Source organism: Aquarana catesbeiana, linkage group LG06 (assembly GCF_042186555.1).
Source record: "Aquarana catesbeiana isolate 2022-GZ linkage group LG06, ASM4218655v1, whole genome shotgun sequence".
NCBI classification, from domain to species: Eukaryota; Metazoa; Chordata; class Amphibia; order Anura; family Ranidae; genus Aquarana; species Aquarana catesbeiana.
The window spans coordinates 331,431,430-331,459,059 of NC_133329.1; positions in this window are offsets into that span (position 1 = coordinate 331,431,430).

Below are 27,630 nucleotides of genomic sequence, written 5' to 3' on the forward strand. Positions count from 1 at the left end.
AAAGAACCAAAAATTTACAAAAATATGATACAAAATGCACCTTTCAATGTGCACCAAGTAAAATTTTTTTCCCTATACAATGTGTGTGGCTGTTTCTTGAAGTCAACATTTGGGGTTTGTTTTTGTGGGCCTGATTAACTAAAGCTAAATGCACTTGACACTACTACAAGTGCACTAGGAGACAGACATAACTTAAAGGTAAACAACAATAAAAACAAGATATTTAGATAAACAAATTTTCGTTTTTATTTTTAAAATAAAATTAGAGCTGTTGCTGAATAGCAATGGCCCCCCGACCATTAAAATAATTGACATAACGGTCACGCACTTGACGTGCGGTTCGGGGGGCCAAGCGAATACGGCCAATTTCTAGGCCTGTCAAAGTGCTAGCCTCTTCCAGTCTGGCCTCAGGCCCAACAGAGGATAGATAGGTAGCTGAATGTCTCCTTAAAAAGTTATGCAAGATGCAGCAAGCAAGGATGACGTGGTTGATTTTATAGTCCGCCAAATTAATAGCCGTAAGAAAGATACGGAACCGGCTGGCCAGAATACCAAAGGCATTCTCCACAACCCTTCTTGCTCTGGCCAGCCGATAATTAAATACCCTCCTCTCAGGGGTGAGTGTCCTTTGTGGGAACGGCCTCATCAAGTTCTCACAGAGAGCAAATGCTTCATCAGCAATAAAAACTGAGGGGAGTCCATCCACATTCTCGTCATCAGGTGGCAATTCCAGGCCACCGGTCTGGAGACGATGGCACAGCTCGGTCTGTGCAAAGACTCCTCCATCAGACATCCGGCCGTTCTTCCCCACATCCACAAACATAAACTCCAAATGTGCCGAGACCACCGCCATCAAAACTACACTATGGAACCCCTTGTAGTTAAAGAAATATGACCCCGAATGCGGTGGTGGCACAATCCGGACGTGCTTCCCGTCAATCGCCCCTACACAGTTGGGAAAGTCCCAACGGTCAGCGAACTGGGAGGCCACAGTCTGCCATTCCTGTGGACTTGAAGGAAACTGTGGAGTGTAAAAAAAATAAGATAAGGACGTTAATAAAAAAATTGTATATCAGATTACACCAAAACATTACTAAACAACAGCAGTCAAATATTATGAATATGTGTGTTTGTAATTGAAATGTTGAAAAACATAAGGCACACTTATAAGATTACTCACCCCCTATGATGGCCCATTGATACATTTGAATGTGGGGGGAGGGGTTCTAATTAGGTTAACAAACACACCTGACTGGCTGAAACATTTGTGGGGTGGGGGAGGGGTTCTAATTAGGTTAACAAACACACCTGACTGGCTGAAACATTTGTGGGGTGGGGGAGGGGTTCTAATTAGGTTAACAAACACACCTGACTGGCTGAAACATTTGTGGGGTGGGGGAGGGGTTCTAATTAGGTTAACAAACACACCTGACTGGCTGAAACATTTGTGGGGTGGGGGAGGGGTTCTAATTAGGTTAACAAACACACCTGACTGGCTGAAACATTTGTGGGGTGGGGGAGGGGTTCTAATTAGGTTAACAAACACACCTGACTGGCTGAAACATTTGTGGGGTGGGGGAGGGGTTCTAATTAGGTTAACAAACACACCTGACTGGCTGAAACATTTGTGGGGTGGGGGAGGGGTTCTAATTAGGTTAACAAACACACCTGACTGGCTGAAACATTTGTGGGGTGGGGGAGGGACAAACAAGACAATGGAGCAGACAATATACATTGTTCAATGGACTATAGGCTAGAGATAAAAATGGACCCAGCATTGCATGGTGGGGAGGTTAATGAAAGAAATTATGCATGTAGGGCAATAAATGATTAAAATAGGCATGCACAAAGATAAAGGGGACATTCACAGCAGATTGAAAGCATGGCAATTAGGTAAAGAGGACAGTTCTACAATACATCAAAAAACAGTTAATACATATCATGTAATGTTAAAGGATAAAACTTACCTTCATATATTCCTTCTGCAGGACCTGAATAATAGCAGAACAGGTCTCTGGGATTATGATCCCCAGAGCCTGGGGGGAGATGCCTGTCGAGAACTTTAAGTCCTGAAGACTTCTCCCTGTCGCCAAGTAACGTAACGTGGCAACTAGCCTCTGCTCCGCACTGATGGCTTGCCTCATGCAGGTATCCTGCCTGCTGATATAGGGGGTCAGCATAGCCAAAAGATGCTCAAAGATGGGGTCCGTCATCCTGAGAAAATTCCTGAAATCCTCAGGATTATTCTCACGGAGCTCACGGAGCAAAGGCATATGAGAGAACTGGTCACGCTGGCGCAACCAATTCTTGGTCCATGAACTCCTCCTCACCCTGTTCATGGACTGGACTCGGGTCAAAGTATTAACCCCAACACCAAGTCCCCACACAGCACGAACTCGAGAACGAGAACGTCCACTCGACATGGCTTCAAAACGGTCGGCTGCTCAAACTAACAAACTTATAACAAACGCACTGAAGAACAGCAAGGCCTATGAAGAACGACCTGAAAATCAGGAACGAGCGGAGCAGAACGGCCTGCAAGGCAGGTTACGAACTGACCAACACGCACTGAAAAGCAGATACAAACCTCACAAGCACAAACTGAACCGCAGAAAACGAACGAAATAAGCTGAAGTGTGAAAAGCGCGAATCGTCTCTAACCAAACTTCTACTAACACGAGATAAACACGAGATTAGCAGAAGGAGCCCAAAGGGTGCAGGAGTGGGGCTTGGACTTCCTTTTTCTAGTCCCGTCGTACGTGCTATACGTCACCGCGTTCAAAACCAGCGGACTTTTGCAGTGACCGTGTGTGGCCAAGTCCGTCCGTTTTTAAGTCCGGCGCAAGGAGCAAACAAAGTCCGACGAAAAGTCCGCCGGGCAAAGTCCGCCGTAAAGTCCGCTCGTGTGTACGCGGCATAAAGATGAAGAGAACAGACTTCTCGGGACTGCTTTGAAAGCGTGTGGCTACCTACATGGGAATTTTGTTAAAACATCAAGAGGGTCAGGCAAAAGCAAATAACCATTGAACTGAAGAGAGAAGAACACAGGGAGTAATACAGTATGTGGCTGGAGTGCTTGAACAACATTGTACTCCAGTCTCTTCCATATCTTTCAAGCCCAGCAATACACTGAGACAGAGGCTTGTACATCCAAAGGACAAAACATCCAAACTCCAGAAATAAAAGAACCTCTCAATAAATGAATGTCCCAACATATGAAAGCAAATTCTACAGGTCAAGACTCAACAGTTTTAATAAACCTTAGGCATTCTTTAAAGGACAGTATGTAAGTGACATTTTGGACAGGGAGGGCAACTGGTTTTGAAAGAGGCGTGAAAGAGGCCATCAACATCCTTGAACACCATTTGTCTTCCACATACAAAGAATCTCTACCCCCCAACTTGACAACTTACACCTTCAGCCATTTGAAAGGCACCAAGAAGGGGATTATGTAACTAGAGCAGGGTGATTCCACAACTTTTATATACCCCACTCTGTTCTTGGACAATCAATATAGATATTCTTGACACATTTCATGGTGATTGTGTTAAGGTGTCTGCTACCCATGTGAATATAAATGCTGTGTGTTTTACTACATTCATTGAAACTGAAGGAATGACTTGGATAAGCTACCAAAATGTCTTGAACATTACAGAACAAGTCTAGCTTAATGTGACTAAATAAGAAATAAAAAGATAAGAGCGGGATTTAAAAAAACAAACAAATAATCATACTCATCTACGTGGCTGCAGCATCAATCCAACACTAAAACCAAGAACTAAGTGATCACATGACAGCTGATCACTTAGTTTTCAGTCCAAATTGAGCAGAGAGCAGTGACTGTCAATAAAAGTATTATTATTATTATTATTATTATATTACTATATATTACTATTATTGTTATTATTACTGATAATGATATTATTATTATTATTATTATTATTATTATTATTTTTATTACTACTGTGATTATAATTTGCCTTTCTTTTTATACATTTTCACCACAGATTTTATACCCATTACATTGACACCTTATTATTATCTTGAAGTATGAACTTACAATGTATTTTTTATCATACTGTATGTATAGTATTTCAATTTACATTGTCCGCTGACAAATATAATTTTTGTAGCTGTTGCACCCTTTATTACTGATGAAGGGGGACTGGTGATCCCCAGAAATGTCTTGGCTGCTCCTGTAACTCATTTTGGCAAACAAAAAAAAAAAAAAATCAGCTAGATCTATTAAACGTAGTTGGTGCCCTCACTTCCTCATCTTTTTTGCTACTTTTTGGACACAGCTTCCACAGTTTAGGTCATCCTTAAATACTGTTTTGGCATTCTGAAAGTATACAAGAGACCTAATTACTTACTGAGCCTGGGACAGATATAGATTTCACAAAATGAGACCTCTGATCTCCCTATAGAACTGCTGTTTCATGCCCTTAGTGAGATCCAGGTAAGTAAAACACACATTGCATAGGATAATATAATTATTCAGTTCAGTCTATTCTTCATATACACAAATTACATAAAGCCACGTTTTGATGAAGTAGAGAAAAATGCCTAAAGCTCCTTTTTTTTTTTTTGCTGTGTCTCTGCTCCAGAGAAACAGCAGGAAGTAAGGGATCTCTTCAAAGAAAGAAGGAATTTTCTCTTATGTCACCAGAACAGATGTCCCCATTTGCCGATTTCCCCCCAGCTCCTGTCCCTGTGACAAATCAAACATTTTGGATTTCCCATTACTTTCTTTACCGGAGACAAAGGACACCAGGACCAAACATTAGGGTGATTCTCTCCAGTGCAAGAGGTTTTGGCAAGAAGAAAAAAACAGAGCGGAAGAAGACAAGGAGAGGGGTAGGAGACACTGAACACGCCAATGGGAACAAATACCATCTGCGGAACCGACTGTGATGCCTGTTAACGTCCTTAACCTATCTCAGCGGGATATGTAAGGTGCAGAAGTTTCTCTGCCATCAAAAGGACTTCATTTTTGTCCAAATAAACAATTTGATTTTTTTAGTACCATTCTGGACGTCAACAAATTTGTCCGTTCCCTGACATTGAAAAAACATTATTTCGGAGTATCTAAATCTCTATGCGATGAAACAGCAGAGGTTCAGTCATCTCCTTCTCCTTCCCCACACCCCCCCTCTCCATGTCTGTTTTCTGAAATATGTGCACTTAATGATTTGATAGAATTAGCCTCTGAATCTGATCCTTGCCATGTTGAACCAAGATCTTTATCGACAGGTATACCCTTTAAGCTAAAATCAGATTTCTACCCCATTGGTTCACGCGGCAAGGATATGGATCTTTGTCAGAGACTAATCGAGAGGGATTTGACTCACCTTGCCAGTAAGTCTGTAGTAATTAATAAACACGACAATCTCACTGTTAATGAGAAAATAGCATTGAAAATGCTTAGACATGATGACAGTATAGTAATTAAAAATGCAGACTAGGGGGGTCAGTGGTCATCATGGACAGTGAGGCTTATAAGATCGAGTCCATACGCCAGTTATCTGATTCTGAAACATACACACGCCTTAAAGGCGATCCCACACAATCATTTATGAAAGAATTATCATCTTTACTAGATGGGGGGGTCAAAGTTGGCATTTTTTCAAGTAAACGTAGCGCCTACCTACTTGGGTGTGTGCTAGATTAGATAGTTAGATTTAAAGTTAGGCCAAATTGCCAGTGTTTTACCCTGTGGTGTAAGCTGGTGGGTTTGATTGGCGTTAGGAATTGTGTGGTATTGTAATTGTGCTGTTATCGTCCATACACTCATGTTTAATTTCTTTATGTTTCTGCACATATCACCTCAAAGTAGGGAAACGTTAGGTAGGAAGGACTGTTTCCTGGTCTGTGGAATCCACAACTGCGAACAGTTGTGATTTCAGGGAGGGGGGTGTATGTAGCGCCCACCTACTTAGGTGTGTGCTAGATTAGATAGTTAGGTTTAAAGTTAGGCCAAATTGCCAGTGTTTTACCCTGTGGTGTAAGCTGGTGGGTTTGATTGGCATGGGAGGTTGATTAGAGTAGAGGAATGTGTGGTCACCTACACTCTGCCTGTGTAGTTTCCTTCATTTACCTTGACCTGGTCTGGGAAGTGGGAAGAATAAAGGAACAGAGTGGCAGGTAGTTTTGGAGACCCCTCTGGGCCAATCATTGATTTGCTTGGGCAGAGGCGGGACTTCTATAAAAGGCAAGGTCATGTGGTTAGAAGGAGTTTTTTTCCAGAGAGTGAAGATCCAGAGAGGATGTAGAGCCCGGTGCAGCTTTGGTGCTCTCCCCTTCGGGGGAGGGAGGTAATTTGCGTGTGGAGAGGAGACTTCAGGAGAAGTGATAAGAAGGTTGCTACTACTGACAGATACAAGGACTGGGAGAGGATCTTCTGTGGAATCATCGATGGTCGCTCGGTAACACACGTGAGTTTAACCCAGGGGAACATTGCTTCTAAGAGACTTTAAAGGGGTTAGAGTGCGGGTCCAGGAAAAGGATTAGGAGTGGGCCTTAAAGAACTAACACCCTGGAGGAATCCAAAAAGTCATCTCTTTGGACTTTATTCAGAGTATCGTCCTTGGAGTTAAATTAGAAGTGCTGTGCAATCAGGAAATAGTGACTAACAGGAGGAAGGGAAGATGCATTACACATTTGGAACCAGTGCAAGATGGAACTTATATCTGAAAAAGGCTTTACATATTCTAGATTGAGTGATGTATGTTCATTGCCTAAATCTTTGTGAGTTATTCAGAGTGGCTCTTCAATGCAATACAGCAATGAAACACCAGAAGCTAAATAAAGTTTAAAAGTTTAAATGTTCATTGACTGTCTGTCGTGTCAATTTGTGAGGAAAATGGGGTAACGGGAACACACTTCAGGAAAGAACGAACTACCCAGCAGCTCCTACTGGGGTAGTGCACTTCATGGAGGTCCCACCGAGATTTTACTTTTCTGCTAGTCCGTTACCCCTAGCAACTAAGCAGACAGTCCCAGCAATACAGTGACTGTATCCTGGATAGTCCTAGGGGACCATTGCAAGCGGCACCTTGCCATATACAGAGATGTATGGTGTGGGTACAGCACCGGCGTCGCCACTGTTTGCTACAAATTTATCCTGCTACACAGTCGGGGATGTGATGAGAGTTGTGGGTGCCGCTGTTGCCCTTGGAAAGATGGACACAGGGGGTGGTGTGGTACCAGAGACAATACAGGGACTATTTCTCTTACAGTTGGGGCATCACAAGGAACATTTCCACTGTGAAAAATCAGTGTGCTGCTGTAACCTGCAGTTCTACAGAGCCTGCCACCAGGTGTCGCTATGGTGCGGCAAACAAATGTTGTGTTACAGTTCCTCGCGAGCTGAGCCAACAAGCTGAGGGGCAGAGCCACGCCCAGGAGGAGAGAGTGTCAGCGTTCAGCGTGCCACGCGCCATACACAAGGCGGAAGATGGCAGCGCGTGTTCAGAGCACACCCGCTATGCAGCGGTCAACTGATCAGCAGGACAAAGTCCTTGTTGGACACCGGCATTCGCCTGGAACTCACTGGAGGACTGGCGCTTGGAGTATTGGAGGGCGTGGAGAGGCTCTGTATGCTGTGCCCTGCATGAAGGAAGCCTACAGTGGGAGTCTGTGCTTGGGCCCGCTGTGAACATTGCGGATCACAGTTAACACGCCTGGGACCTGTACAGCAAGAGGTCTGGTACTACTTTGCCAGTTCTAAAACTGGACTTTGTCAGCTTTAAGCACAGATGACCGGAGGGGCCGGAGAGGGCCGAGGGTCGCTGCCACCTGCAGCAGAGGAGTTCCAGTCTGGTTCAAGGGAATCGGAGGTGCCGAAGGTTCAGGTAGGACCTAATGGGGAAGCCTGTGACTTGGCCAGGGACCCGGGGACTGAGAGTGTGTTTGGGAAATTCCCGGAAGCATCCCCCGAAGAACCGGTCAGTTTAAATAAGCCCCTTGTTAAACCCGTTTGGAAGGAGCCACAGTAAATAGAGGGGGACCCCTCGGGTGAGCCGGACGAGATAAATAAGGGCTGGGCTGTGGACTGGGGATCACCAAAGATGCTGGACAGGTATGGGTCTGTTGAGCGCCTGTTTGAATGGTCATCCCCAGAGGAAGGTAATTCTAGTGAGGAGGATGTATTGTTCCTGGAAAGCTCTACATCGTTGGAGGCTTCTACAGGAGCTGCAAGAGACAAGTCTGTCTTCATAAAACCTTCCGTACCCCCCCATCAGACTTTCATCCAAAGTTTCAAAGACTCTCTCTTCTGGATCATCGTCATACCAGCAAAAGGCTATCAAGGCCCCGGATTCATGTGTTATGCCTGGGCGCGGAAGGCCTATAGAATTTCCTCGCTTATCCAAATTCCAGAGGGATGTCCAAAAGAGGGTAGCACAAGAGTGGGGATTTGATTACCCTTATGTTCCTGAATCTATAACGGACATTATAGAGGCTTCTCGAGAACAATGGGAAGAAGATTTGGTGTGGGACTATTTGCATGTGCCTAAGCCTCAGCGCACCCCAGATAGCGAAGTGTGGGTCAGATTCCAGGATATCTATAGAGGATGGAAACTGGGAGGGCTATTTACAAGAACAGAGTTTTGGTCCTAAAGGCTGGACAGCACACAGTTATTCCATATCGTTGAAAGGAACAGGGGATTCTCGCAAAAGACTACCCGATCCTCGCTACTATCTGTGAGCAGGACTCTGGTGTAAGAGCCGCCACAAAAATATGTTTAAAGTTTCTACCCAATGACTACAAGTGTGTAGCTGGGTTAGGGTGTTTTTTTCCCAGTGACTACCTATACAGGGCAACAGCCTCAGTGCCTACCTGATCAGTAAGGACACTACTCTGCTGCTGTCCCTGTTTGTCCCTTTATTAGTTGTTCCAGTAAAATGTTATGAACTCCTGATTGGAGTCATTCACAAAGTGTTCGTGCTCATGGACTTAAATGTTTCTGTTTGGCGTGTCTACTTAGACTCTGTTCTGCAGGAGTCTCAAGACTTCTTTTGAGGGAACAGCAATTCTGGTAGTGTCACACAAGCCAATAAGAATTATGGATGTGAAGATAGAATGTAGATTAGGATGCATATCTATGTTTTCTTCTTTACAGGTATCTGCAGGAAAAGATGGCTGTCTGTATGTACAGATGAAGACCTAAAGTTATTAAGACATTTCTCCTTAGGGAGCGGTATATTAATTTTTTTTGTACTACCTGTAGTGATAGGGACTCATAGTTAGCAATTGTGTGGTATTGTAATTGTGCTGTTATCGTACATACACTCATGTTTAATTTCTTTATGTTTTTGCACATATCACCTCAAAGGTTAGGTAGGAAGGACTGTTTCCTGGTCTGTGGAATCCACAACTGCGAACAGTTGTGATTTCGGGGGGGGGGGGGTGTATGTAGCGCCCACCTACTTAGGTGTGTGCTAGATTAGATAGTTAGGTTTAAAGTTAGGCCAAATTGACAGTGTTTTACCCTGTGGTGTAAGCTGGTGGATTTGATTGGCATGGGAGGTTGATTAGAGTAGAGGAAGGTGTGGCCACCTACACTCTGCCTGTGTAGTTTCCTTCATTTTCCATGACCTGGTCTGGGAAGTGGGAGGAATAAAGGGACAGAGTGGCAGGTAGTTTTGGAGACCCCTCTGGGCCAATCATTGATTTGCTTAGGCAGAGGCGGGACTTCTATAAAAGGCAAGGTCACGTGGTTAGAAGGAGTTTTTTCCAAAGAGTGAAGATCCAGAGAGGATGTAGAGCCCGGTGCAGCTTTGGTGCTCTCCCCTTCGGGGGAGGGGGGGAATATGCATGTGGAGAGGAGACTTCAGGAGAAGTGATAAGAAGGTTGCTACTACTGACAGATACAAGGACTGGGAGAGGATCTTCTGTGGAATCATCGACGGTCGCTCGGTAACACACGTGAGTGTAACCTAGGGGAACAGTGCTTCTAAGAGACTTTAAAGAGGTTAGAGTGCGGGTCCAGGAAAAGGATTAGGAGTGGGCCTTAAAGAACTAACACCCTGGAGGAATCCAAAAAGTCATCTCTTTGGACTTTATTCAGAGTATCGTTCTTGGAGTTAAATTAGAAGTGCTGTGCAGTCAGGAAATAGTGACTAACAGGAGGAAGGAAAGATGCATTACACATTTGGAACCAGTGCAAGATGGAACTTATATCTGAAAAAGGCTTTACATATTCTGGATTGAGTGATGTACGTTCATTGCCTAAATCTTTGTGAGTTATTCAGAGTGGCTCTTCAATGCAATACAGCAATGAAACACCAGAAGCTAAATAAAGTTTAAATGTCCACGGACTGTCTGTCGTGTCAATCTGTGAGGGAAATGGGGTAACAGGAACACACTTCAGGAAAGAACGAAATACCCAGCAGCTCCTACGGGGGTAGTGCGCTTCATAAAGAAAGAGAAATGTTCATCCCAGAACATCCTATTAAACCTATCTTTCACTTCTTACCTAAAGTACACAAGAGATTAATCCCTTAACAGGCCAACCAATTGTGGCCAGTATAGGCTCACTAAATGAACGTTTAGGCCAATGGATTGACCACCAGTTACAGCCTTTAGTGGTCACGCTCCCAGGTTACCTCAGGGATACCAAACATCTCCTCGCCAAACTTAAAGATTTTACATGAGATGACAAATTCAGATGGGTGACCTGTGATGTCACAAGTCTCTACTTGTGTATTCCCCAGTCCTTGGGATTAAGAGCAGTGTCGTTTTTTAAACGACGGTGGTTATTCACTAGTACTTCAGGAATTCATTTTATTGTGTTTGGATCTCCTTACACACAATTACTTCTTGTTGGACGGGGATTATTACCTGCAAAGATGTGGGGCCTCGATGGGAGCCAAGTTCTCCCCCTCCCTTGCCAACCTCTACATGGGATGGTGGGAGAGGGCACGCATCTTTTCATGTGATAGTCCCCGCCGCACCAACACCCTTTGTTACTGTCACTATATAGATGACCTGCTATTTATAGTCTCTCAGACAGGGCTGGCAGCCTGGATGAATAGTTGTCATATTTAAATGATAATGATTTAAACTTAAGGTTCATCGGTGACAGTAGCTCCACCTCCATAAATCATTTAGATGTCAGTTTGGGAGGAGAAAATGGCAGAGTGACAACAAGCATCTTTAGAAAATCCACAGCAGGTAACACACTTTCAGGGGTCGATTCAAGCCACCCTAAGCACACCTTAAGAGGAATTCCTGTAGAACAATTCCTGAGACTAAAACGGATTTGTAGCAATGGCAGGGATTACAAACGTGAGGCAGAAAACATGTTTAAATGCTTTGAGGATAGAGGTTATCCCAGAACAATCCTACATAGAGCTATGAATCTTGCTGATAACACCCCACGGGAGCACCTACTAAGAGATGGTACAAGTAACAGAATTAGAAATAGATCTTATGCAAATTCATCTTTTCAAACCCCTGTCTTTTCCACTCCTTTCAGCACTGAGTACAACAAAATTAAAAACATTGTTCTAAAATATTTGCCGGTTTTGTCTCATGACCCTATTTATGCTGAAATTCTTTCCAAAGGAGTAAAAACCGTGTCACCTAGAGCCCCCACTCTAGGCAGAACTCTGTCACCCAGTTCATACATGAGTAAATCACCACGACAACATTGGCTACAATTTAAAGGTACCTTCCGTTGTGGGTCCAATGGGTGCTCATGCTGTAAACACGTTCTAAAGGGAGATTCCATCCAAGCTACCGTCATTAAAAAATTGTCAAGAATTACATATTTTATTAGCTACAATACTAGATACCTGGTGTATGTCATCACATGTAATGTCATATACAGTATATAGGGTGAACCACACGCAGGCTGTGTGATCGGCTTCGAGACCATTTATATGACATACAAAAGGATCACAATACCAACGTGGCCAGACACTGGGATGACATACACCAGATAGATGTCTCCAGTTTAGTCATTCAGAGTGCTGAAAAAATGATGTTACCAATTAGGGGAGGAGACAAATTTAAGATTCTATGTAAATGTGAGGTCTACTGGATCTTTTTCCTCAACACTAGAATACCGGCAGGTATGAATTTTGAGTGGGAAGTCACTCCTTATTATGAGTAAAACACCCCCAAGTGGACCCTTTTGGGTATTTACACAGGTGAGTTTTCTAACAAAGTCCCAAAGATGACACAAACAATCGCTTTAAGACATCAACGATCGATTTTCACGATCCTGTTCGTACTTTTGTTAGTGTCAGTGGCTTTCTATATCACTACATCAATTAGATCATCCTCAAATACCCAGCACATTGCATGTACATATGTGTATATATACAGAATCCACACAATATACACCATATTTTATGTTGGTACTCTTTTGCCATCTCATTTATATCCTTTCCTTCCTCTTCCTCCTCTCATGTCCCCCCATACATATATATCTATATACTTTTTCTCCCTCATGTAACCAAATAATTTTACGTACTGAAGCTTAGAAGGCAAATAATAATAATAAAAAAATGGGGAGAATCTTTATATTCAACAATGGGTTAGTGAGTGTTCCTTTTCTTGCTGGAGGAATTTTTGTGTTTTTAAAACATGATTTCTTAATGTATGAGATATTACATCAAAGATATTCACATGTATTCATTAATTTTTGATGTTGGTATAATTTCCTGCAGAGATTCCCACAAGAGTTAATTTTCCTCCAGCATCAATGGATTTATGTACATATGTCAATGTATGTGATCTGTTTTTTGATGTTTTTTGATGGTTTTACTTCTCATTTATGTTTTTAGATGTCTAGAAGTATATATTCCTTCACCGGCAATTCCAAACGCCATGAAATTTACACATTTAAGTAATAATCTGTAAGAAACAAAGAAAGGAGGCGCCCCTGGATGCAGACTTAAATTTTTTTTAATAAAAAGAGCAGCAACAGAGATTGCACTCACATTTGTGTTGAGTTAAAAAGGCATATGAGAGTCCCAGATGGAACTGGAGGGGTCCGTGAGGTCGTTCATCCCTGCCATGGATGTGTAATCAGACTGGTCTTTCAGATGCATTGTGTCCACTGGCCGGCAATGATAGAGGAATACCAGAATGAGACTTGGAAGGCAAACAGCAATCCAGGCGAGGGGCGATGACATCACACACGCGACGCGTTTCCTGAGTCAGCAAGCCGTGAATGGCATGATGGCTGCACTCCTTTGTCAAGCTAGTTACTATGGGACTAATGCAGAGAATATATGGGAGGAAGTGAGGGGAGTGGTCATGAGAAGAAGCTGTATGGAGTAGGGGGAAGTGGTCATGAGAGGAAGCTGTATGGAGTAGTGTCAACAATGAAGGACGTGTGAGAAAAAAAAAAGGCTAGTTACTATGGGACTAGTTGGGAGAATATAAGGGAGGAAGTGAGGGGAGTGGTCATGAGAGGAAGCTGTATGGAGTAGTGTCAACAATGAAGGACGTGTGAGAAAAAAAAAAGGCTAGTTACTATGGGACTAGTTGGGAGAATATACGGGAGGAAGTGAGGGGAGTGGTCATGAGAGGAAGCTGTATGGAGTAGGGGGGAGTGGTCATGAGAGGAAGCTGTATGGAGTAGGGGGGAGTGGTCATGAGAGGAAGCTGTATGGAGTAATGTCAGCAATGAAGGACATGAGAGAAAATAAAAATAAAAAGAATGTATAATATATGATATAGTCCAGAAGAGACTATAGTGACTATAGTGATTATCCCTCTAAAATGATGTAATATATGGGATATAGAAGAACAGTCATTTGAAAAGGGGGGAAAGAGGGGGGGGGAGGACAGAAAGAAAGGGGAGGGGGGAGGGAAACAAAAAATGGGGGGGTTATGGAAATAGGAAAAAAGGGGGAGGGGGGAGGGGGGAAGGGGAGGTGAGAAGGAATGAGGAGGGGAAGGGAAAGAAAAAAGAAAGAAGAAAGGACATGTGTACACACTCCATGTGTAAACTGATATAACATGATAAACTGGTGATATGATCATGAAAAAAACGCACACATAAGCAAATATATGCGCGCAGGCATCACAGAATGGCAGATGTTTCAATGCACTCATTGATGCCTCCAGGTGAGAGGACATCCAGACGATAGATCCAATAGGTCTCCCTTGCACACAATTTCTTGAACCTTTCGGCAGGCGAGAGAGACCTAGGGATCTGTTCTATAACCCAAACAGATAACCCCAGAGTGGAACCCTTGTGAACTGTGGCAAAATGTCTGGGCACACTGCGGGGGTCTGTACCACCCTCAATGTACCTCCTATGCTCCTCAAAACGCTGTCTGAGGGGCCGAATGGTGCGGCCAACGTATATGAGGCCACAGGGGCAGGTCAGACCATATACCACATGATCCGATGAACAACTGAAAAAATCTTTCAGAAAATAAGTGTGGCCTTTGGTGGAGAAAGATTTTTTGACCGTGCTGAACAAAATGGCACGTTTTGCAAAGTTTCTTGCGGCATTGGTACATCCCTACCAAAGGAATGAGCAGAGTGATGGGCGGGAAGGTAGGGGTGGTTTTCAATTTGCTAGGAGCAATTTTCTTCCAGTTCATCATTTATATGCATATTATTGTCATTTATGTGGATTATTGCTTTTAACCTTTGCGCCAAACACTTGTTATAAAGTAATAATCTGGGCTTTTTTTGTTTAACTTGTATCAACAAAAGAAATCGTTATCACATCCACGAAGACCTTGGTTTTAGCAGATCTATCTCAGTAGATCTATCACAGTGTTAATCAGAGTCAAGTTGCGATTTGTAACAGGGGTCTGTTAATTTGTCAATCTTTCAATTGTTCAATTTTTCAATCAAGCCCACTTTGTATGTATTGGCATGTATATATAAACCATTGTTATTTATTCAAAGATTCAGCTATGGGTAAGCACCAGTAGTTATGGTGTGAAACATGTTAGCGATCTACTTCATCGTTTGCTGTATGGGTTTTTACCAATAAAGATATTATTGTTGGAGTGCGGCCATCCGGATTCAATTTTTCTTTGTATTCTAACTCTTCCTTGTTCTGTTCAAAGCTTTAAAAAAAGGTTTGGCATTACACTTACTTTAATATTCATTTTAATGTCAGTATTATCTATATAAAGGGAAAACAGTGTAGCGCTAAGAATCAAATGTTGAGTGTTGACATATCAAAATACCGTGATATACAAAATAAATTGTGATTAGCATATAAAAAAAACTCTAACACCGTCATCTGATTGATAGTGTCAATCTTGACGCGTTTCGTCTACAAAGCCTTCAACTGGGGTATGCAATCTGAAGTCTTTATAGATGAAATGCGTCAGTTTTGATGAGTGCTTTCCATGCAATTGTACCTTTTTGAAGTTTATGCTTTTGTGATCACAGAGGAGATTTTTTTACTTGATTTTTTACTTGATGCAATACATCTTGGAATCTATGTAAAGCCTTTTTACTCTAAATAAACCTGTAACCATATGGTTTTTCACTATGTGGAGGCTTTCTGTTGTTTTTTATGGATGCTGTTAACTATAAACCTACCAAACGGTTCCGTGGTGGAAGGAGGTTTTTTACCATCTGGGACATTGCCATCCTGATCAGTATTCTCACATGCCGGTTCCAGGTTGCCTGAGATGGGTCAGCTGAGGAGGAGGAATTGCACCACTCACTACCCAGAACTTTGATATCACATGCTTGATTGATGCTACTTTTTGGTAGGCGCATTTAATCTTCTCCCCTTTAGTCCTACACTCCTGGATTCCTTCCCGCCAATATATACTAATGGATTAATGTTTTAATCACCAATGGGACTATACTACCAATGTTGATTTACAATTTGCACAGTGCACTTTATTTAGAGACACCTCTCAATCAGATGATGGTGTTAGAGTTTTTTGTACATGCTAATCACAATTTATTTTGTATATCATGGTATGTCGATACGTCAATACTCAACATTTGATTCTTAGCGCTGCACTGTTTTCACTTTATTCATTCACACAATTTTTGTTAATATTGTAGTGCTGGCTGCTATTGTTTATTCATGTGTATAGTGCAGTATTTTTATATAAATTCCTAGTATTATCTATATGACATTTTACTATAGGGCGATAATCACTGGTATAGCAACAGTGTTAAAACTTAACATTTTGTCAGTCACAAAACTTTTACTCTATTATAACAGCCAGTAGTTTTTAAACTTATACTATGTATAATGCAATGGCGTGTGAGATGCAACATATTAATGTAGCCTAAGGTGGAATTAACACTAACCATTCTTAAAAATGTTCCTTCCACCCTCCTTCTACCCATCCTGCCTACCCTGTATAAATTGTAAAAAAGATCTATATGCTTATCTGTTCACATGATCCTGCAGCTCTGGCTCAGTGAGCAGTAGCTACAAGAGAAATGAGAGAGCACTGACAACAGAGGGGCAATGGGAGCCTATGGGTGAAGTTATGACTCCTGAAATTCCCAGCCATTGTCGAGCGCTCCATGTTACAGGGGAGCCAGGCTGCAGGATCACATGACTGGACTGGACCAGACTGAAAAAGGAAACTACACAGATCTTTTTTACACAGGGTAGGCAGGATAGGTAGGAGGAGGGAGGAGGGAACATTAAAAAAAAAAAATGTTAGGCTTTATTCCACTTTAATTGCGCACTATCCATGGTGCTGAAATGGAAAGCACTTCTCCTGCATTGGTACAGAAGTAGTAGCAATTTTTTATTTATTTTTAACTTTACATGGTAAACTAAACATTAATACCACCAAGTCCAATCTAAAGCTTAGAGTTCTGGATCAGCGAATATGTAATCATAGAAACATAGAAGAGTGACGGTAGAGGAAAAAAACAGGTGGTCCATTGAGTCTACCCCATTTTTTAAAATGTTTAAATTTTTGTGTGTGTGTGTGTTTTTTTTTTCTTTTTTAACTATTTTTTCTGAGTGGAGATCAATGTTTACCCCAAGCATGTGTGCAACAACTTACTGTTGACTGACTCACTAGAGTCTATTCAACTACCATTTAAGTAAAATACTACTTTCTAAGATTAGTTTTGAACTTTCCTTCCGCTAGTTCATATCCCTGTGTTCTTGATTTTGTCTTCATATTGAGAATACTGCCCTCCTGAACCTTATTTACCAACCTGAGGTATTTAAAGGTTTTATTCATGTCTCCCCTTTCTCTTCTTTCCTCCAGACTGTACATTTTAGGTTCCTGAAGTCACTTCTGATATGTTTTATCCCCCAGCTCTTTCACCATTTTTGTTACCCGTCTCTGGACTTGTTCTAATTTATCATTTTTTTTTTGGAAGTGAGATCTCCAGAACTGGATACAATATTCTAAATGAGGTCTCACTAAAGATCTATATAGGGGAATCAGAACATCCTTCCTCCTGCTGGTGACCCCTCTAGTAATAAATCCTAGCATTCTATTAATGTTTCCCACTGCCTGGTCACACTGTTTGCTCATTTTACAACAATCTATAAAAAAGTACTCCTAAATCTTTTTCCTCTGTCGTGCTGGCTCTCCAATGTTGTACTCTCTCAGGGGATTCTTTTTCCCTAGATGCATTATTTTACATTTAGAAACATTGAACTGCAGTTTCCACTGCTTTGACTAATCTTCCAGCAATGCCAAATCATGTTCCATGTTACAGACTCCTCCAGGGATATCAAACCTATTGCACACTTTTGTGTCACCAGCAAAATGACATACCTTGCCCAACAAACCTTTTGGTATATATCACTTATATATAGATTAAATAGAACAGGACCTAGCACAGAGCCTTGTGGTACACCACTAATGACTTGTCTCTGTTCTGACCAAACATCTAGTGTGTGGGTCAAAAAATGTAGGTGCTACAAAAATAATAAAAAATAAAATAATACAAAAAAACAGCCACAATAAACCCACTTTTAATGTTTTCACCTAACAAGTCCCACAACTGCCCCTTCTTCGTACTGCCTGTCTTGATTGTTAGCTGCATTCTGAATAACTTCACTATATGCTGAGTGCCAGTACTTCATTGTCTATATATTGTATGCTGTATGCTCCTACTTATGAAAGCAATAGTCTTATAAACAGTATATATTGTGCCCATTTTAGGGTAGCTGGCAGTTTCCCCTTGCAGGAAACCTTTACCTGCTCTTGAAAAATGAGGAACTCGGGAGTCACACAATTAAATTACAAATGTGACAAAAAATCATTAGTGTCGTAATGTTTATCACCTGCACCACAAAACTCTCCCTTGCCCTCAAGTAATTAAGAAATCGTCAACTTGTCAAAGGAGAAGTAATTAGCATTCAATAGATGGCAAATACAGTCAATTGCCGCATTAAATTGCTCTTATTAATAAAATTGCTCTTGAATTACCAATTTTGATCTGCGGTTTAAGGATGATGGCTTATTATACTATAGCTGAGGCTCGTGGATTTACTCATTACCATATTGAATCAGACATGTCAAATACCCAATCTTCAGGACAATCTGTAATAAGAAAGGTGATCATTATCATAACAGTTCATGAATAAAATATATCTTCCTGATATGAGTGTAATATTATGCTAGAACATTGTTGGCTTATTTAATAAGGTTTACACTGTGGACTGGGCTGTAGTCAGTGAAGCTGGACAGTAAGCATACTAGATTCCACATGTGCAGAATTCACCACATACACAATCTCACTACACAAAGGCTTATTTCAAAGAAAGTAGTGCAAAATTATTGGCTAGAGTTCAAAGTGCAGTAGCTCACCACAACCATTCAGATTTCAGTGTACGTTGGATTCTGATTGACTGCTATAGATTGAAGTTAGCCTTATTGAATAGAGGTATATACACTATATTATCAAAAGTATTGGGATGCCTGCCTTTACACACACATGAACTTTAATGGCATCCCATTCTTAGTCGGTAGGGTTCAATATTAAGTTGGCACACCCTTTGTAGGTATAACAGCTTCAACTCTTCTGGGAAGGCTGTCCACAAGGTTTAGGAGTGTTTCCGTGGGAATGTTTGACCATTCTTCCAGAAGCGCATTTGTGAGGTCAGGCACTGATGTTGGACAAGAAGGCCTGGCTCGCAGTCTCCGCTCTAATTCATCCCAAAGAAGTTCTATCAGGTTGAGGTCAGGACTTTGTGCAGGCCAGTCAAGTTCCTCCACTCCAAACTCACTCATCCATGTCCTTATGGACCTTGCTTTGTGCACTGGTCCAAATCATTTGGTGGATTATGTTGTGGGGTTGTTTTTCAGGGTTTGGGTTTGGCCCCTTAGTTCCAGTGAAGGGAACTCTTAAGGTGTCAGCATACCAAGACATTTTGGACAATTTAATGCTCCCAACATTATGGGAACAGTTTGGGGGTGTTCCAACATGACTGCGCACCAGTGCACAAAACAAGGTCCATAAAGACATGGATGAGCGAGTTTGGGGTGGAGGAACTTGACTGGCCTGCACAGAGTCCTGATCTCAACCCAATAGAACACCTTTGAGATGAATTAGAGCGGAGACTGTGAGCCAGGCCTTCTCGTCAGTGCCTGACCTCACAAATGCACTTCTGGAATAGTGGTCAAAGATTCCAATTGACACACTCCTAAACCTTGTGGACAGCCTTCTGAGAAGAGTTGGAGCTGTTATAGCTGCAAAGGGTGGGCCAACTCAATATTGAACCCTACAGACTAAGAGCATCCCAATTCTTTTGGTAATATAGGGTATGTGTGTAGCTAAGATTGGCAAAACTCAATTTACTTTTTACACTGGTGTTAGGTGAACAATGGAACCCGTCAAATGGAACTGCTATTGACAATCAAAGGGCTAAAGATCACTAGGTCAGTAGAACTGTGGCCAGACTATGGACATTTGAATCTATACATATATTTAACGCCGAAGTTTAATCCATTTATAATTTGCCTACCCTAGTACCTTCTTTCTCCCTTGTCAACATGCCAATTAAATAAAAAGAAAACCTTTCTATTTTTATTACATACCTTTTTTTTAGATCCAGTGATGTCATCACTGTATTACTGTGCTTCTCAATGCAATGCAGGCAGATTATGGCCGGTGATAGGAGTTGGCAGGGGGCTGTACATAGCTTTCTAAAAAATCACAGCCCCTTGGTACAGTATCCTTCTCAAGAGTAATCAGCCCAAATACAGTCAGTGGGCTGGCTCTTGGGAGGAATTATGCAAATATAATGCATTGATGGGTAGACATTAGTCTGGAGGAGTGGGCTTTCCTAAGTAGAATGCATTTCCAGACCGCTGTAGGAAATGCCCACATGTAATGCTAAGCCTCCATGCTCCTTCCATTTATTGCACATCTTAAAAATTATTTTCAATAACTTGAAGGGGCAGGCCAGGGACAGTAAGCCTGGGGAGTAAAGGATTAGATGGTGTTGCGCATCCTTCAGCCAGAAAATGAGGCAGACACTATCAGACTTGCTGCAACTTCTAATGCACAGGAGGAAGTTCACAAAGTCCTCACTGACGTCTGTAGCTACAGACAGCATGGGACAATTCAGCTTCAAGGTTTACAAGAGGTTTACAAGTAGTAAAAGCACAATTACATTTTAGCATTTGTTTCAGCTCTTCTATGAATGTTGTTTTGTAAGGGCAGTATTGAGTTGTGCTCTAACCTTTGCTGCACTAGTTTGGTGTTGTTTAGCCACAATCATTATTAGTATTTGATGCGCCCTGTTGTTTATTTTCAGTTTTCAGACACTATTCTTCACTGATAAAGTCTTGCCATGCTTTGTGTATGCATCCATAACAGTGGTAACTGTTGCTCAAAATAATTTGGCTGTCATTTCTACAAATGCACCAGCCACACATTTGCCCTCTTTGGAAGTCACCCAATTTCCTAACCACTTGTACTAATCACGCCTGAACACGAGTAATGTGTAATACACTGCCATATGTAGCAACCCCCTAGTTAGTTTACTAATAGGTTTAGGTAAATTTCATTTTTGGCGCCTATTTAGGCAGTGAGCAGGATTTGATTACTTTTGGCTGTTCTGGGTTCTGTTGGCTGCAGGTTCAACTACTCCCCCCTGCGTTCCAGTAAGTTCTGGAATATACAGTAGAGGGTTGGGAGAGGCAGAACCTGGGCTGAATATTCATGCAGCCTCAGCCAATCCCTGGTCAAAAGGGGGACCAGCAGGGGGTTGCGGCGTGTATAAATAGTATGGGACCTACAACAGCAGGGTCCTTGTTCTGGTAGAGAGAGACCCAGCTTAAAGGGGCTGCCTGCCCTTCTGGCTAAATAGCTGAGGCTCATGGTACAGGGCCTGGCTGGTACTGGAAGGAGGTATCCAAGTACACAGATACACAGTAAGTAGAAGCTTGATAGAGAGATCCTATAGAAACTGTTGCTGTTTCATCGCTTGGTACCGATCATTCACTGTGTTCTTTCAGGGAAGGAAGGAGGGAAAGCCACTGCGGGGGGGGGGGGGGGTACCAGGAGAGCACACAGGGGGCCCAGGCAGCAGGAGTTAAGAGTAACCTGAACAGGAGGGGTGGTGAGGGCGGCATATACAGAAACCAATGCTTTCCATTGTCTTTCTGCAGCCACTGAATGCCTGCAGGATGGAGAGGAGGAGAAGCAGGCTTTCAGCGGCTGCAGGAGGAAAACGTAGGGTATCAATTTCTGTATATTGCACCCCCACCACCCCTCTTATCCAGGCATAAAACTGAATGTGACAGGGAGGATGCACGGGCACCTAGAGCATGGATGGGTTTGCCAATGTGACCCCTGACCAGTGGTGTATTTAGATTTTGAGCTGCCCTAGGTCTGACTAAACTCGTGCACCCCCTAATTTAAATACGACCCACCCCTTCCTGTCAAGGCCACACCCCTGCCTGTTTAAGACCCACCCTATCATATGTAAACCACACCCCTTCCTCTTTCAGCTCCACCATTTCCTCTTGGAGCTCCACCTCTTCATCTCTGTACATTAACACACACAATCACACACTATTCACTCAATACTTACATCAATCACTCATCAGTGTCCATCAGTGCGGCCTCATCAGGGACCACCAGTGCAGCCTCATTAGGTTTCACTAGTGCAGCCTCCTCAGGGGCCACCAGTGCAGCCTCATCAGGGGCCACCAGTGCAGCCCCATCAGTGGCCATCAGTGTGGCCTCATCATTGGCCATCAGTGCAAGCCTCATCGGTGGCCATCAGTGCGGCCTCATCAGGGGCCATCACTGCAGCCTCATCAGGGGCCACCAGTGCAGCCTATCAGTGGCCATCAGTGCAGCCTCATCAGGGGCCACCAGTGCAGCCTATCAGTGGCCATCAGTGCAGTCTATCAGTGGCCATCAGTGCCGCCTCATCAGTGGCCATCAGTACAGCATATCAATGCCACCTTATCAGTGCAGTTTAAGAGTGTCGCCTCATCAGTTTCATAGTATCACAGATTAGTTTACACTACATGAATTATGTATTGATTATAGCACAGAGCACTTTGCAGTACATGAATTTTCACTGAATGTGGACTGTTTAATGGTTTTGCATTGATTTCAGCATGGAGCACTTTGCACATGCTGAAATCAATGCAAACTTATTAAGCCCAGGTTCACACTACTGCAATCACAGACATCACATGTGACTTGCAGCCGATTACATGCGATGTCTGTGAGATGTGAGTTCAGCCATACAGTTATATGGCAAAACTCGCATTAGATTTGCAGGAAAAAAAGTGCAGGGAGTCCCCCCCCCCCCACTGAAATCGGATCGCATTTGCGATCCGATTCCTGTGCTAGTTCATAGTTTGCACTGTGATCTGTGAACCGATCTGGGGGTGTCATTAACAATGTAATGACACCTGCAGTGGTTCGCAGAAGGCAGTGTGAACTGCCTGTGGGAGTGATGCAATGTAGGAACCAGCGCTGTAATCGCGCTGGTTTCCGCATCGCACAAGTGTGAACCTAGGCTAAACAGTCCACATTTAGTGAAATTTCATGTACTGCAAAGTGCTCTGTGCATGCTGAAATCATTGTAAACTTATTAAACAAAGTACATGAACTTTCACTGAATGTGTGGACTGTTTAGTGAGTTTGCAGCATGCATGGAGCACTGTATTGCAATATGATCTGTATATTCATTTAATCCACGCTAAGCACTTTATATTGACTAGCTGCTTGGCACACCCGCACATGATGACTTACAAAAGTACTGTAATGGTAATTGATAGTGATTTATACCTGTTGCTGTCCTGGCCGCAAGGCAAAGATGCACAGAGGAGGGTAGGCGGGGCCTAATACTCTGCCTCCGCTAGTTATATTACATGTACCCGGTGTGGCCAGTCATCGGCCGTATTATTGGGGGTGCGGGTCGCTCCCCTCCCCCGGCCAAGTACACCCTTCACTGCCCATAATATTACCAAGTGCCGCGCTACACCAATCCGCCGCCGGGGGCCTGCATTTGTGTGGGAGGCGGCCACGGGAGCCAGAAGGAGGGGTCAGGGGGGAGGGTTTTGTGCAGCCATGTCGGCCTAGGCCAAGACAGCACTGCCCCTGAAGCCAGGGGCACACACACACATATATATATAAACACACACATATATATATATATATACACACACATATATATACATACTGTATATATATATATATATATATATATATATATACTGTATATATATAAATCTGCATCCGTGCTAACATTTACATGCGTACAAGGCAAATGTGCTCCACTGGAGTACAAGAGTCACCTGTGCAGTGCTGGAACAAGGCCATTTGGTGCCCAGGGCGAAGATGGCAAACTGCGCCCCCCAACCCCCCCCCCTGTTTTTAAGAAAGAATGACGTTTCAAAACAACAATGTAGTTAAAACAATGCAAATTCTATTAATTATTACCCCCACACAGTATTGCCCCCTTCACATATCACCCCACACACAGTATTGCCCTTTACATATCACCCCACACACAGTATTTCGCCCTTTACACTACCCCCCCCGCACAGTATTGTCCCTTTATGTATCACCTCACACAGTATTTCCCCCTTTACACATCACCCCACACACAGTATTGCCCCTTTACATATCACCCCACACATGGTATTGCCCCTTTACATATCACCCCACACACAGTATTGCCCCTTTACATATCCCCCCACACAGTATTGCCCCCTTTACACGACCCCTCCACACAGCACTGATCCCATTCCCCCGCTTCCCATCCTTCACAGTTCCATATATTTTCCACCCTTCACTCTCCTACCTTTCACAGAGCAGAGAGCAGGAGGCGGGAGCCGCGGGACAATCCTAAACTGAAGGCACATCAGCACTGGGCGGGGCACGGGAGCTGCCGGGTTGACTTTTCATATTAGCGAATTAGCCTCCTAGCAGCCAATCACCTCCCTATTAACGTGATAGGCAGCTACCATTCTCCACGCAGTGCTGGTCCCGCCCCCAGTGTGGAATTGTCCCGCCTCCCGCCGTTCGCTCCTCTCTACTCTGCTAATGATAGCGGAGGAGGCTGGGGCGGTCCAGAAAGAGCAGCACCGCGGCCCGCCATTTAGTGATGCCTGGCATAGGATAATGATACTCTTATGCCTGCTAACAACCCGCCCCCTCTCACACTCCGCCCAGGGCACCCGCTCCTCTCGCCCACCCCTTGTACCGGCTCTGCACCTGTGTACTAGCAATGGAGTATGGTAGGCAACGATAGTCGCAATTGTCCCAGGAACTAATAGGCTGCAATAACACTGTAACCTGTCAAATTTTGACATGCGGCTGTGTCCGTGCAGCTGCTGCATCTGCATTCACATCCATAAGCAGCCTGCCTGCAGCTTAGAGTTGCCATCTCATCCCTTTAAACCTGAACACCTTTGAATTACACAGGTTCTGAGGCTAATTAAATTTAGATAAGGCACCAAGTGAGTTTAATTATCACCTTAATCAGCCACAGAACCTGTGTAATCAATATGTGTTCAGGTTTAAAGGGATGAGGTGGCAACCATAGTGCAACGCCGGGCAGATGTGAGCACAAAAACAAAGGAATCATCCACACATGTGAATGGGGCCTAAAAAGGATGCAGGTAGTAAAATAAATAAAAGAAACAGAAAACAAAACCTAACTGGTCCGACATTACACATACAGTAGTGCTTGCTGCCCCTCTGAAAAGAGATCCACAGTGGATCACTTTTCAGAGTAATTTGACAGGGAGTGAGCAGGTACTTGCTATAACACTGTAAATAGCCCATCACCACATTGCAATCACATGCATTATAAGCGGTTGAGGTGCGACCCCATCCACCTGAATGGGTTGCTTTAGGTGACCAGGGCGGAGAAATCATTTTTTCCATAGCATGTGTACATCCCCATTCAGCTGCCTTTGCAGCTTAAGGGGGAGCAGTTGAGGGGCACTGAAAATGAGGCACAACCACCCGTTTTTATCAGACCCCCCCCCTCCCTACCACATTCAGATACCTAAATATCTGTTGGTAGGCTGTACCCATCAAACTCCAAAAACACAAGTTTCCAGCAACTCTACTCAGACAGTCTTTTTGCAGCTCTCATAGGCAGTTTCCAATGCCCCAGGACACAGAGAGAGCATGGCTACAAGGCTTCTCTTGTATCTCCCCAACTGCAAGAGGGCCTGTAGAAACAAAACCTGGTCTGAATGAGAACTAAATGTAAGTAATAAAATACAAAGTAAACATAATACAATGTCACAATATTCAATGTGTAGTACTGCTCCATAGGGATTGCTGTGTCTAGACTTCTCCGGGCTTTCCCCTTATTATCTAGCAGCCAGTTACTAGGGGTTTTCACACGACCACCCATACTCTCATCCACTCGTTGTCCAATAATCAATCCAGGGGTTTGTTTTTTTTATTGGTATTTATTGTTGGAACTTGGATGGGAGAATTGAATAGTGGGATACTCCAACTGGAACTAATTACAGATAAGGACAACTCTCACTTGGCCTCACCTGGTTGAATGCGGTAGCAGAATCTCTGTTATACCATACTGCACTTGTATGGAAGAAATAGGTTCTTTGCATGCTCCCCAGCAGACTTGATGAAACTGTCTTATCTTCAAGACACTCACTAGCGTCCCCTTTCTACTGACAACCGTCCACTGACTTTACTAGCTGAAGGGATGGCCCTCACAGGACAGGCCCCATGACACAGATCTGTACTCACAGTAGGCAGAAACAGATCCTTCCTGATGTGTCTCTCTTCCAGTCAGCTCTGCAGGACATTTGGGTTGCAGCTTTACTCAGATTCAGGCCCTCGGGTCAACCACCTGAGGGCGCATGGCAGCTTGTGCAGAGGAGGGGCAGCCGCCCCCTACCTCCGGGACCCTGCTCTCCAGCTGAAGACCGAGAGCAAATGTGCCCTCAGCATATATACAATCACCAAGCAAGCACTGAGTCACTTTCCTCTGCCAATGGCCAGGGCTGTAACTATGCCTATGCTCTCATCTGTCAGGTTTCCTCCCACTGTCCAATATGCCCCATCCTATTGGACCAGTGTGCAACATTTAGACAACATGAGCAGCACCTGAGCACCATGAGCAGACCCTATCAATGCATCCCTGCTCCCTGGTAGGCAGAGAGCATCTAAATTTACCTGGCAGTCTCCCTGGTAAGCAGAAAGACCCAAAAACTATACTCTCTTCTAGCACCTACTTAGGAGGGTGTTACAAATGTAATTATGCATTTGATAGAGCTAGTAGGGGAGATAATTCATTGAAAATTATTTATTTTTACCTGGGTTAGACAACATTTTGCTGAAACTTCTGCATTTGCAAACTTTTTTTTACTTTCATTTGCTTCTGAAATAGAAAATTCTGCTTCCAGAATCCCAGCTCTGGTATCTGTACCTCTTACGGGCATGCAACACAGCCAGAACACCTTCTGGTGGTGCTGTGGTTGCTGGACTAGATTGGGGTATGTTACAGTACCTTCAGGTCCACCAGGACCTCCACAATTTTCAGAATTCCTGTGGATTTCCAGAATTACCATAAGAATTTCAAGGACTCCTACTTTTAGAATCCCTGTCAATTCTTCCAGTAACCCTGTCTGGACTTCCAATAGCACTTACAGAGTCATTTGCAGTGGTGCTTACAGAATCCTTGCCAGGACTTCTAGTATCCCTGCCTGTGCTTCCAAAAAACACTCCCAGACTTATTGCCAATATTTTTAATAGTGCTTGCAGATCCTCTGCCAGTTTATCTAAGTAATGGCTTTCGCAAAATCAAGGCCAGTATTTACAATGGTGCTCAGAGAATGCTTGCCAGGACTTCCAGGCCTCCCTGAAATGCCACTGGATGTGCCCTCTGACCCAGAAGGTTATTTAAAGCGGTGTTCCAGAAGAAAAAAAAAAAATTTAAAAGTCAGCAACTACAAACACTGTAGCTGCTGACTTTTAATAAGGGCACTTACCTGTCCAGCGAGCGCACGATGTCGGCCCCCCGAGGCCGATCCGTCCATCGGATCGGGTGTAAGCGCCGCCATCCTAACTAAGGGAAACAGGCAGTGGAGCCTTGCATTTCCTACTTCGTTTTCTGGGACACACACATGTCCCAGAAGACAATAGGGCAGCTCGCCGAAGAGGAGGAAGTAACCCAACAGCGCCGCGGAATAGGAAGAGGCAGATTAGGAAGACTGCCTAGCAACAGGCGT